The sequence below is a fragment of the Micromys minutus genome, assembly GCF_963924665.1.
Source record: "Micromys minutus genome assembly, chromosome: 15".
NCBI lineage: Eukaryota > Metazoa > Chordata > Mammalia > Rodentia > Muridae > Micromys > Micromys minutus.
The window spans coordinates 32,758,475-32,770,143 of NC_137984.1; the positions used below are offsets into that span (position 1 = coordinate 32,758,475).

At 38.9% G+C, this 11,669-nt stretch overlaps 1 pseudogene across 1 annotated transcript; it reads right to left on the bottom strand.

Moving 5' to 3' along the window:
• Nucleotides 1-1,267: 1,267 nt before the first annotated feature.
• On the bottom strand, nucleotides 1,268-2,332 carry LOC308430216 (fructose-bisphosphate aldolase A-like; annotated as a pseudogene). The gene has a single exon. The product of its transcript is annotated as a fructose-bisphosphate aldolase A-like (transcript).
• Between the last annotated feature and the right edge of the window lie 9,337 nt (nucleotides 2,333-11,669).

An 11,669-nucleotide genomic window follows, 5' to 3' on the forward strand; every position in this document is an offset into this window, starting at 1 on the left:
ACTTGGAAATTTTTCTCTAGCCTTTTACTCTGAGGTAGTTTCTGTTTTTGTCATTGAGATGTGTTTCCTTTGTGCAGCAAAATGCTAGATCCTATTTTCATATTCAGTCTGTTAGCCTATGTCTTTTTACTGGGGAATTGAGTCCATTGATGTTTAGAGATATTAATTACCAATGATTGCTGGTTCCTGCTAGTTTTGTTGTTAGAGGTGGCATTATGTTTGTGTGGTTCTCTTCTTTTGGGATTGCTGTGAAAAGATTAGTTTCTTGGCTTTTCTTGGGTGTAGTTTCGCTCCTTGTGTTGACGTTTTCTTTCTACTATACTCTGTATGACTGGATTAGTGAAAAGACATTATTTAAATTTTGTTTTATTAAGAGTTTTTCTGGGTATAGTATTCTGGGCTGGCATTTGTACTCTCTTAGGATGTCCAGGATCTTCTGGCTAATAGAGCCCCTGTTGAGAAGTCTGCTGTAATTCTTATAGATCTGGCTTTATATGTTACTTGGCTTTTTTCCCTTACCACTTTTAATATTCTTTCTTTGTTCTTTGTATTTACTGTTACAGTTATTATGTGACAGGAGATTTTTTTTTCTGTTCCAATCTATTTCATGTTCTCTAGGCTCCTTGTATGCTTATGGCCATCTCTTTCTTTATGTTAGAGACGTTTTCTTCTATGATTTTGTTGAAGATGTTTTCTGGCCTTTTGAATTGGAAATCTTTACTATCTTTTATTCCTGTTGTTCTTAGGTTTGGTCTTTTGATTGTGTCCTAAATTTTCTAGGTGTTTTGGGTTAGAAGCTTTTGTAGTTTGTGTGTTCTTTGACTGTTATGTCAGTGTCTTCTATGGTATCTTTTATGCCTGAGATTCTTCTCAATTGTATTCTTTTTGTGATGCTTGCATCTGTAATTGCTTATATCTGTCCTCTGTTTTTTATCTCAAGGGTTGCCTCCATTTGTGATTTCTTTATTGTTTCTAGTTCCAGTTTTAGGTCCTAGTTGATTTTGCTTAAATTCTTAATGTGTTTTTCTATATTTATTTAAGGGATTTATGTGTTTCTTCTTTAAGGAATTCTACCTGTTTACCCATGCTTTCTCTCCCCTACTGTATTTCTCCCCCCCCCCCATAGTTTTGTATTGGCAGTGGACTGGAAGAGTTAACATTCACAAACAACACCACACACACACACACACACACACACACACACACACACACACACACACACATGAGGGCAGCAAGACTAATGGGAAAGAGGAACCTTAAGGCCCCTCTTCTATAGCAAGTGGATAGGCAAGGACCGGGAATGTTGATGAAGCAGCCTTAGATCCACTCTGGTTGGTAGGCATGGTTAGAGATAAAGAGAAATTCACTGGCTGCAGCTCCAGACTTGCAACTTGGGGTATACTTTCCTTGACAAGCAAGGCTGTTGTCCAGGGCTCGCTTGATGTACTCCTCCTGTTTTCCTCCTTCCCACCCAGGCCTTTAGAGCAGAGGCCTGCAGGTCTCAGCTATAGGAGGAAGTCAAGGCCCATGGCTTCAGGAGGGGACACTTATTGATGATGTTGAGGTTGATGGATGCCTCTTCCTCACTCTGTCCTGCAGATAGGAAAGTGATCCCAGGGACAGCAGGGGGCACTGTGTGACTATGTTCTGTAAGAGTTGCCATGGCAACCTTCTCATTGGAAAATTTCTGGGTACAAGCATGGCCAGGGGTGACCATGTTGGGCTCCAGAAATGTGTTTTCCAGATAGACATGATGGTCACTCAGAATCTTATAGACAACTGCCAGTACCTTCTCAGTGACATACTGGCAACACTTTAAGTCATGGTCCCCATCAGGAAGGATTTCTGGTTCCATAATAGGTACAATGCCATTCTGCTGGCAGATGCTGGCATAACAGAACTGAACAATGGCTTTTTCCATGATGCCAAGGGGCATGGAAGTGTGCTCCCCTGTCCCTTCACAAAGTCGGTTCCATCCTTCTTATATTGGGGACAGTGTTCAGACAGCCCATCCAGTCCTTGAGCAGTGTGGTCTCCCCCACTGGTTCCTCCCAGGGGCACCACACTCTTATCTACCATATGCCCACAATGCCACCTTTGGACTTGATAACTTAGGGGAAGGAACATCCATTGCAGTCAGCAGCTGCTGGCAGTAGAAGCGCCTGTTCTCCTCAGTGTTCTCTGTGCCAATGGACTGCAGGTGCTTGGCAATGCTTCCAGTAGACACGTCTGCAGCCAGGATGCCCTTGCCTGGAGCCAAAATTTGGTGAGCAATGACAGAAAGCTCCTTCTTCTGCTCCAGGGTCAGTGTTGGGTATGGGTAGGACATGGTGCTGGTAACATTGGCAGCACTTTCCTGACACAGGACAGGGTGGGTCTGTCGGGCATGTGGGTGGGTAGGCAGATGGACTAAGGAGGAAACGTGGTTAGGGTCACCAGAACCTCATTTTTCCATTCCTGTATTTCTTTAAAGGAGTTATTTATATCCTCCTTAAGGTCTTCTATCACCTTTGAGATGGGATTCTAGGTCAGAATATTGCTTTTCATGTGTGTTAGGGTATCCAGGCCTTGCTGTATTAGAGAACTGGGTCCTGAAGGTGTCAAGTGGGATTGATTTCTGTTCCTAATGTTTTTGTGCTTGCCTCTGTTTATCTGGTTATCTCTGGTGTTTACTGGCCTTGCTGTCTCTGACTGAAGCCTGTCTCTCCTTGTAGTCAGGTGCAGTTCTGTATGCTTGGTTAGAGAAGGCCTTCTGTGAGCGTGTTTATGACAGACCTCTTGGGAGTCTGTCTGTCTCTGGGTGTGGGATGGAGACTGGAGCTCCCAATCTTCCCCAGGTTGAGTTGCAGACTAGAAGCTTAATACTTTTCTTTTGAGTTTAAATAAATTTAGAACAGACCAAAACTATATTATTTCTGCTTCTTTTAAATTTTTGAAATTAAAGTAAAATTACATCATTTTCCTCTTCCCCTTTCTTCCCTCCAACTTCTCCTATGTACCCCACCCCTTGCTCTCTCTCAAGTTCATAGCCTCTTCCTTTGTGTGTGTACATGTTTGTTTAGGTACTATGTGCACATGAGATCTGGTGCATATGAGTGCTGGGGAACATGAGTTCTGGTGCAGGTGCACATGGAGGCCAGAGGCATTAAACCTGCATGGAGCTGGAGTTAAAGGCAGTTATAAGCCATATAAATGTGTTCTGGGAATCAAACTTGTGTTCTCTGGGGGGAAAAACCACTCACTTGAAACCATTGAGCCATCTCTCCAACTCTTCTTTTCATTTCTTAATGTGACAAATACTAATATTTATGGCACAATTCCCAAATGAATCAAATATCACCTGGTCAGAACTTCCTTGAGTTATTAACATAATCTTTATAAGGGTTCTTCAGAGAAATAGTGAAAAGGATATTACATAGACATGCATATGGATATCTGTGTATATTTGAAAAATAAAACTTTGAAGTCCAAAAAATGACTATGATGTAGAGATTTACACAATATTCAAAACTAGTAAGCATGGTGAAACTAAAGAAGGATTTCTATGTCATGATCTTAAAGCAGTTTCCTTTTCCAGCAATCTCCATTTCTGATTTTATGACCTTTATACAATTGTATAACACCAAATTCATTTTTACTTTGGTTTAGATACTTGTGTCTACAGAGTACCTTTATACCAACCTTTAGACTATTGTTTGAACAACCAAAGGGACACCTACTCTGGTTCACCCAACAAACATTTTTATGTGCTTCCTTTGAGTTTCTAGGCAGAGGATAACAATAAAACAATTGTGGTATGTGATATCATTAGGAAAGCTGTGCCTAAATACTGAGGAAGTAGATAAAGGACAACAAGCTCAGTGGCTGTAAATACCACTGAGAAAAAGGTCACATTTTGGAAAAAGATTAAGAGATTCTTCAATATGAGAACTGATTCAAGTTTTTCCCCCTTTTTGATGATATTCATTAAAGATGAAAATATCTGAATACATTTTATTTGTCTAAGACAAAGGATGAAGGTACCATCAAGGTAGAAAATGTGTTAAGTATTACATAAGATACCTTAGACTCCTTGTATCACGCCAATTCATTTGAACCCCAATCCAAAAGTTGTAAGAGTACTTCTAAAGGATTTATACTACCAAGTTAGTGTATCAAGGATATAACCTTAACAACAAGGAAAATATTAAAGAAGTGGAAAATCAGGATTGAGGAGTAACACAAAGCAAAATTGGTTTACAGGATGACAGCTGGGGAGGTCAGGAGCTTTTCCTCATTTGCATAGGCGACTGGGAGACACTGAGGTCAGTAACGACCACATTATAACTTCATGTTAAGGGTTGGATAAATAAATGCATGATGGCGCTCTCAGTTAAGGAGCTACAACTTGAGAGAGTACAGGGGGTTGAAAACGTAGGAGGACTTAGAGGGAAGAAAGGGGGAAAGGAACATAATTATGTTTTAATTTTAAAAATTTAAAAGAAATGAAAATAAGACAGTTTAGCTATTCTCTAAATTTCTTTAAACTCCTATAAGAACTGTATTAAAATCTTTCTCAAGAGCTACCATGAACATTTTTCTCCATGGTTAGAGATGACCAAACAACTTTACAGTTTGTTCTTGGTGTTCTAAAGTTTCTGTGGATGACCAGAGCATGGCATAAAACACAACGGTTTGCTTATTCACAAAAGTAAGACTTAAAGATAAATCTGGTATTTAAGGGTTTATCTCTATCTGGAAATGGGGACTCCTGACTCCTGCCTATAATCCCAACACTTGGGAGGCAATAGGATCAGCAATCCAAAGCCACCCTGGGAACCCAGGGACACCCAGTTTCACATAACAACAAGTTATTCGAAAAATAAATTGACAAGCTTAAGTTTGCTATTTTGAAGAGCATTCCACAATTGTGGCTGAACTAGACAATTATTATGGTTTGAATCTAAAATGTCCTATATCTGCTCACATTTTGAATATGCCCCCCCTCTGCCCTCAGCTAGTGACGCTGTTTAGGGAAGCTGTGAAACCTTTGAGGTAGGTGGCCCCTGGTTGGTGGAAGTCAGACTCTGCCTCTGAACTCAACGTTTTCAACTCCTGAGCTTCCCTCCTCCAAATCCTCTGTCAAGGAATAGATATTGTTCTTAGATTCTAAGTAAAGTGACAAGGGAGATGTCTCACACAAAGGTGGGAACCAGAAGAATCCAGAGAGTTCATAGGCTCCTTATTACTTCCTAGTGCCTCGCTAAGCATGCTCCAAGTAGAAAACATAGCAGGAGCTATGTCTTTACCTCCATCTAACTATACCAGTTTTCAAAGTCTATTCTTTTTGTGTCCCACCTTTCTACATCTAAAATTCCCTGGTCTGGAAACCAAAGGCTGACTGTAAAGATGGAGAAAATAAGCCAGCTGGTCAGTGTTAAACTTAAACTTAATTACTTTTTGCTCAAGTATATGTTTAATAATATTGTATCTAATAGCATTTATATTTCATAACATGTATAATAATATATCATATAATATAGAATAATATATTACAATATGTTAAGAATAATATAGTTAAAAGAATATATTTAATAAATAATAGCCATTTTAGACACCACAAGTTTAACAGAGGAGGGTTGTGTGGAGTTGGTGATTGGGATTGGTGCTAATAGCAACCAATGGAGGCGACTTCTGGAGCTAATAGGGGGCTGGTTCCGATAGCAAGGGACAGGGGTGGGGCAGGGGCTGCTGCTGATGGCAGCCAGTAACTACAATTACTCAGCTTATTTTTCTCTGAGTGAATGCAGCTTGTTTTACTAGGACTGGTGCTCCTTGTGGCAGGTGAGAATCTGTCCTTAAATTCTTTGGGGTCTGGTGAGAAGAAAAGAAGCTGGGGAATCATGCACTTACATACATACAGAAAGAGAGACATGAGGCATTGAGTTGATAAAACAAGAAAAGCGTCAACAACTTCCCACATACACAGGCAGACAGACAGACAGACAGACATATTGGATGAATAGAGCAGGCTCCAACAAGAAGTTCTAACCATCTTACATAATACATATCTACACACATACCTATGGGTGGATGGAGCAAACTCCATGAGTAGGCTCCTGCACCATTTATTTGCTCTCACAACTTACATATCCTAGCTAAATTTTTCAAGCATAATGTGACTACATTCTATTTTTCTTCTAATGAATGACTGTGAAAAAAAAAGCAGTGTGTTCCCCAATACCTTCACATAAAACAACATTATATAGTACAAGAAGACAAATTATTCCCCAAAAACCCACTTACATTTGTACCTAAGCAACTTGTTATAGATTAACAAAGTGTGAGCAAGCGAGGTAGTTTGCTCAACCCGTTTTTCTTACTGGCAGGCAGCAATTTGTGGTTATGAAGAAAGGATCGATTGTTTTTGTTTTGTTTCGTTTTTATATCTGTAAAACTAATCTTATAAGAATCTAAAAAGAATCACAAGTTTAAACTTTTATATAAAAAACAATCGGTCACTTCTACTTTAAATCCTCAGAATACGCATCTGCTCATCAGCAGTTTTTATTAAATCGCATCGGGAAGCTGAGGGCAAACATTGGTATAAGAATTCATTACCTTGATCACCAGCCCAGCTTCAGCAAACAAATTACATCATCCAGTGCTGTCACTGTTTTTGTTCCCTGACCTTAGAAAATCTCTAGCTTAACTGTTAAGAGTGTGTTTTTCTGAACTTGAAATCACTCCCTAAGGTTTTCTACATCAAAGCCACTAGTAAAAACATCTTAACCTAACTTCCATAACAATTTATTTTTCCAAATGTTTTCTAATGGCAGTGGTCAGCGCTGACAATCTACATCTCTAAGTTCTTTCTTAAGGTGGTGATTAAATCTCCTAATCTGCTCCAGCAGCAATGCCTGAAAGAAATCAAGCATTATTCCTGTGGGTGCCAGCGATACTGTTCAGCGAGGGGCTGGAAGCCCACTGGAGTTTTCATACAATTCCTAGATTAAGAGGACTGTTACATTTTGTTTTACATGTACTTTATGCTCATTGTAACTATTAAGCTTTCAATGCATACTATAAAACCTTTAAAAAAATCAAGTACTGACTAAAAATATATATTCATATAGTTTCATGTAAAAATTATCTTAAATTCTGAAAAAAAAAGTACTGACAAAAATGTATTGTATAATTTTATACAAAAATGTTTAAAATCTGTACATTTATCTTTGTTTTGTAAAATAAAGTTGTTTAAAAAAAAAAAAGAGGACTGTGAAGGCAACAAGCAGAGCAGAACTCCACAACAGAATGAAGTGCTCAGGACACATAGTCTGTGCCTCTCTGAGGCACACCCACTGTGGTTGTGCTAACTAATGGGCTGCACTCTGTTCTAAAGCCAATTGTTGCTCCTCCTGCTTTACCCTCAACAAAATGTCTTTTGATTTCAAACCATTCTCTAGGTCATTCACTTAAACTTTCCTTCTAGAGTAAAGATACATTCCCAGACTGTCCCTAATTCTGCCTCCCCATCCTCAACCCTTCTCACTCCTTCCAGGAACTGTAACTTTCCTTACACCAGAGACACAGTTCCTACAGTTAGTACCAGATTCTCTTCCCCCGTTACACCAAAAAATAAGTGGAATACAGAGTTGGTAGAAAAAAAAAAAAAAAACTGAGTCCTGTCACTTGCACTGGAGCCTTAAGTCAGACTGGACCTGAGCGCCAGCCCTGTTTCCTGGATTGTGTGCTATGAGGTGTGAACGCCTCGGTCTTGTAAAGTCTATAATCCAGACTCCAAGACGGCAAAGGGCATGGTTACATGAGATGTAGGGTGCAGTCTCTAAACCACCCGTGACTCTAAAGCTCTATAGACAATAAGTTGCTTCTGATTTTGTTTAAAATAATAAGCACACACACGTGTGTGCACACACACACAATTTCTGTTAATAAAACAAGTGTGCGTTAAAGTCTACAGCTAAATGAGAAGAACCTGCCTTTCACTAGAAGTATATAAAGCTTTTAACTGCTCCATTTGTTATACTTGGGAATATTTCTTTTTTCTTTTTTCTGAACTCACGTATGACTCCTCAACTTTATCCCCATCCATAAGCTTTTAAGAAGTCTGACACTAAAAGAAAAAAAAAAAGTCTGACACCGTCTACTTACTGTCCTACTATCTCAGAACAAAATCATGCAATGTAGCTAAAAGATCAGAAGGGGGACATTCAAACTACCTCTCAGGCAGACAGAAAACCAAACATTTCTGAAAGTCAAGAACACTTTATCCTTTTCCCCAGCAAGGAAAGCATTTACTTTTTGGTTGTGTTTTGTTTTAATTTATGAAAATGACTCCTTGCCTCATTATTGACTTATTGAAGCATTCATAAATGCAAGTCACTCTGAATAGATGACGGCCAAAAGTGAAAAAAATAAGCCAAATGAAATTTAGTTTAATTATGCATTAAAATGTGCTTATGAATGCACAGTTCAAAAACAAAATACATTATGTATGAAATTGAGTTACATTACTCCTTTGATATCAAAACCAAAATGTCTCAGAGTTCACAGGCAAAGCTGTTAATAAACTCAAAAAAGACTAATTATCCTTGAAAATGATTATATTTTAAATTTATCATAATTTTTATGAAAAAAGTCCACTTTCTACCTAAATCTTCAATGGTTTACAGGTTATGACATACATTTTATTGTGAAGTTACATGCCATAATCTTAAGTGAATAGTCTATCTATCTCTTGGTGATATCTGGGGGGTTAGGTTTGCCAAAATTAGTTGCTTTTCATGGTGATATAACAAAATATCTCATAAAAGCAACTAAAGGAAAAGTTTATTTAGGCTCAAAGACACAGCATATCAAAGATTATCATAGCAAGGGTACTGGCTAGTTTTAAGACAATTTGTCATAAGGTACAGTCATTTGGGAAGAAGGAACCTCAACTGAGAAAATGTCTCCGACAGACTGACCTGTGGATAAGCCTGAGGGGTGTTTTCTTGATTTATGATTGATGTGGGAATGTACAGTTCACTGTGAGAGGTACCACCCAGAGCAACAGTCCTTAATGCTGTAAGAAAGCAGGCTGAGCAAGCCAAGAGGAGTTAGCCAAAAACCAGCACTCCTTCATGGCCTCTACTTCAATTCCTGCCTCAAGATTCCTGCCCTGATTTACTCAGTGATGGACTATAATCCAAAAGTATAAACTGAAGTGAACCCTTTAGGCTTAAAGTTTCGTTTGGCTATGATGTTTTATTATACCAACAGAAACCTTAACTAAGACAGAAATTGGTACCAGACTCCCGAAACATTGCTGATTTCGCATTGGGGAGGACTGGAGAAGGAGTTTGGAACTATGAATATTGAATTTTCAGATCTTAATGGGCTGTTGTGGTGGCTTAGAAGATAATGCTAAGAGCAGTGAAGATGATGCAGGCCTGGCTTGTGAAGTTCCTGAGGGAAACAAAGACTCTATCAGGACCATTTATGTGAACATTTGAATTAAGAACTTGGGTTCCGGTCATCTGGAGTGGAAGCCTGGGGACTGATTAACAGACACGACCCACTAAAGTCAAATCTTTGCTTTGCTGGAACAGTCAATACTTGTCATCGGGAGCAAATGAATCAGCTGTGATAAAGGAAAGACCAGCATCATTGTGGTGGAATATTCCGGGATATGTTTCTTTAGGGTCCACATTCACAGCTGTGGTTCATAAAGGGCCAGTACCTTGTGCTGTCAGCCTAACTTGGTAATGTATGAACATGGAGAACATGCTGAGACTTGGTACACTGAAAGGCTAGGGGAAACTATTGAAGGTGCCATATTCAGCATAGCTCTGAGGAGATAGATGTGTTTAAAGAACAACATATCTGACTTTAAGCAAACTTTACTTGCTTTCAGTAAATGACTATAGATATAGCAAATAAGAAAGTAGTGACTCTCTTTAGTACCTATTAGTATGCAAAAGCTCACGCTAGCCTACTAGCTCCTTCAGTATTACAAATACCTGTTAAACTCAGAAAGGTACAAAAATGTTACTCAAGATAGGGGATGGGAGCTGATTGAATGGCTTAATTATCAAATATTAATATATCAAACTGTAGCCCTACATAAATATGAATCAATAGTTTGATTCATATGACCTAGAGCCTTCAGGGACTGTGATCGCTAATGAAACTCCATTTTATATCGGACATTCATCTTTATTTCATCACCATTAGCCATTTGTGTCTGACTCTAGTCCCTGGAAAATAAGCTTTTGTTGGACCACCGGGGCTAGCAAAGTACAAGTCACTTTCTGGCATCATGGTCCAAAGCTGCAGCTCAAGCTGGTAGGAAATTTTATCAGAAACATCTGGTTTACATTAGCTTTTAGAAAGTCTAAGGCTTGCTAGTTTAGAAGGGCCACCTGAGGCCGGTATGTTTAGAGCAATTTGTAGTCTCTAGTTGGCTGGAAATCTACTGGGACAAATACAGACTAGAAGCAGAAGATAAAGTTAAGGGGCTATCTTAATTAGGATTTCATTGCTGTGCAGAAAAATCATGACTATGGTGACTCCCATAAAAGAAAACATTTAAGTGGAGCTGACTTACAGTTTCAGAAATTTACCCATTATCATCACAGCAAGAAGGCAGCATGCAGGCAGACATGCTGAAGAAGGAGCTGAAAGTTTTACATCTTGATCTGAAGGCAGGAGTAGGGGATTGTATTCTGCACTGGGAGAGTTTGAGCATGTGAGACCTCAAAGCCACGCCCATAGTGACACACTTCTTTCAAGGTCACACTTCCTAATTGTACCACTCCCCATGGGCCAACCATTCAAACACATGAATCTATGGGGGCTGTACCTATTCAAACCACCACAGAAGCTTAAGAGAAAAATCTTAATACATTTATTTATGTCAAAACTCTCAACTTTTCTTAAAGTAGCATAGTGATAGGAAAAGAAATCTGAAACATTTGTAATTGTTTTATATATACTTTGCACTATTTTTAGACCTTTATAACTTACATTTATGTACCTTAAATCATTTTCTCTGACCCTCACAGCTTACTTAAGCTTTCATATCCTCAGGCTTTTATATGTCTTAAATTACTTTCTTAAACTCTTATAGCTTATTTAAGCTTTTATATCCTTAGTCCTTTATAACTTTCACCCCAAACCATTTCCGTAGACATTCATAGCCTTTATAAACTATTGTTTTTAATGATTTACCATAAAACATATGTGGCTAATTACTAAGATCATTGCAAAGCATTTTTTTCAATAAAGGGATACTATAAGCTACATTGAAACTTATTTTGTGGGTTTTTCTTTCCACATAAAGCCTGTCAGCAAGGCTGTTGCAGCAAGAGACCCAAGAGCCCTGACAAGGAAAGGCCTGATTTTCACATGTGAAATGGATCTCTGGGCTGCTGCAGCCTCGGTGGAAGGAACTGGTTGCTTGCTGTTGTTACAATGATAACTCTACAGTTACCCATCAACATCATCAGAGACGTGAGAAAAATACATTGGAGCATAGAGTAATTCAAATGGCCTGCCTCTGTATCAATTAAAATGATGAGGACTTCTCTAGATGCCCTAGGCTCCTCCAGGGTTGTCTTGGGAGCAAAAGTCATCCATCTTTGACGGTCATCCAGGACAGCAGTAAGTCTTGATTCTCACACAGAGCA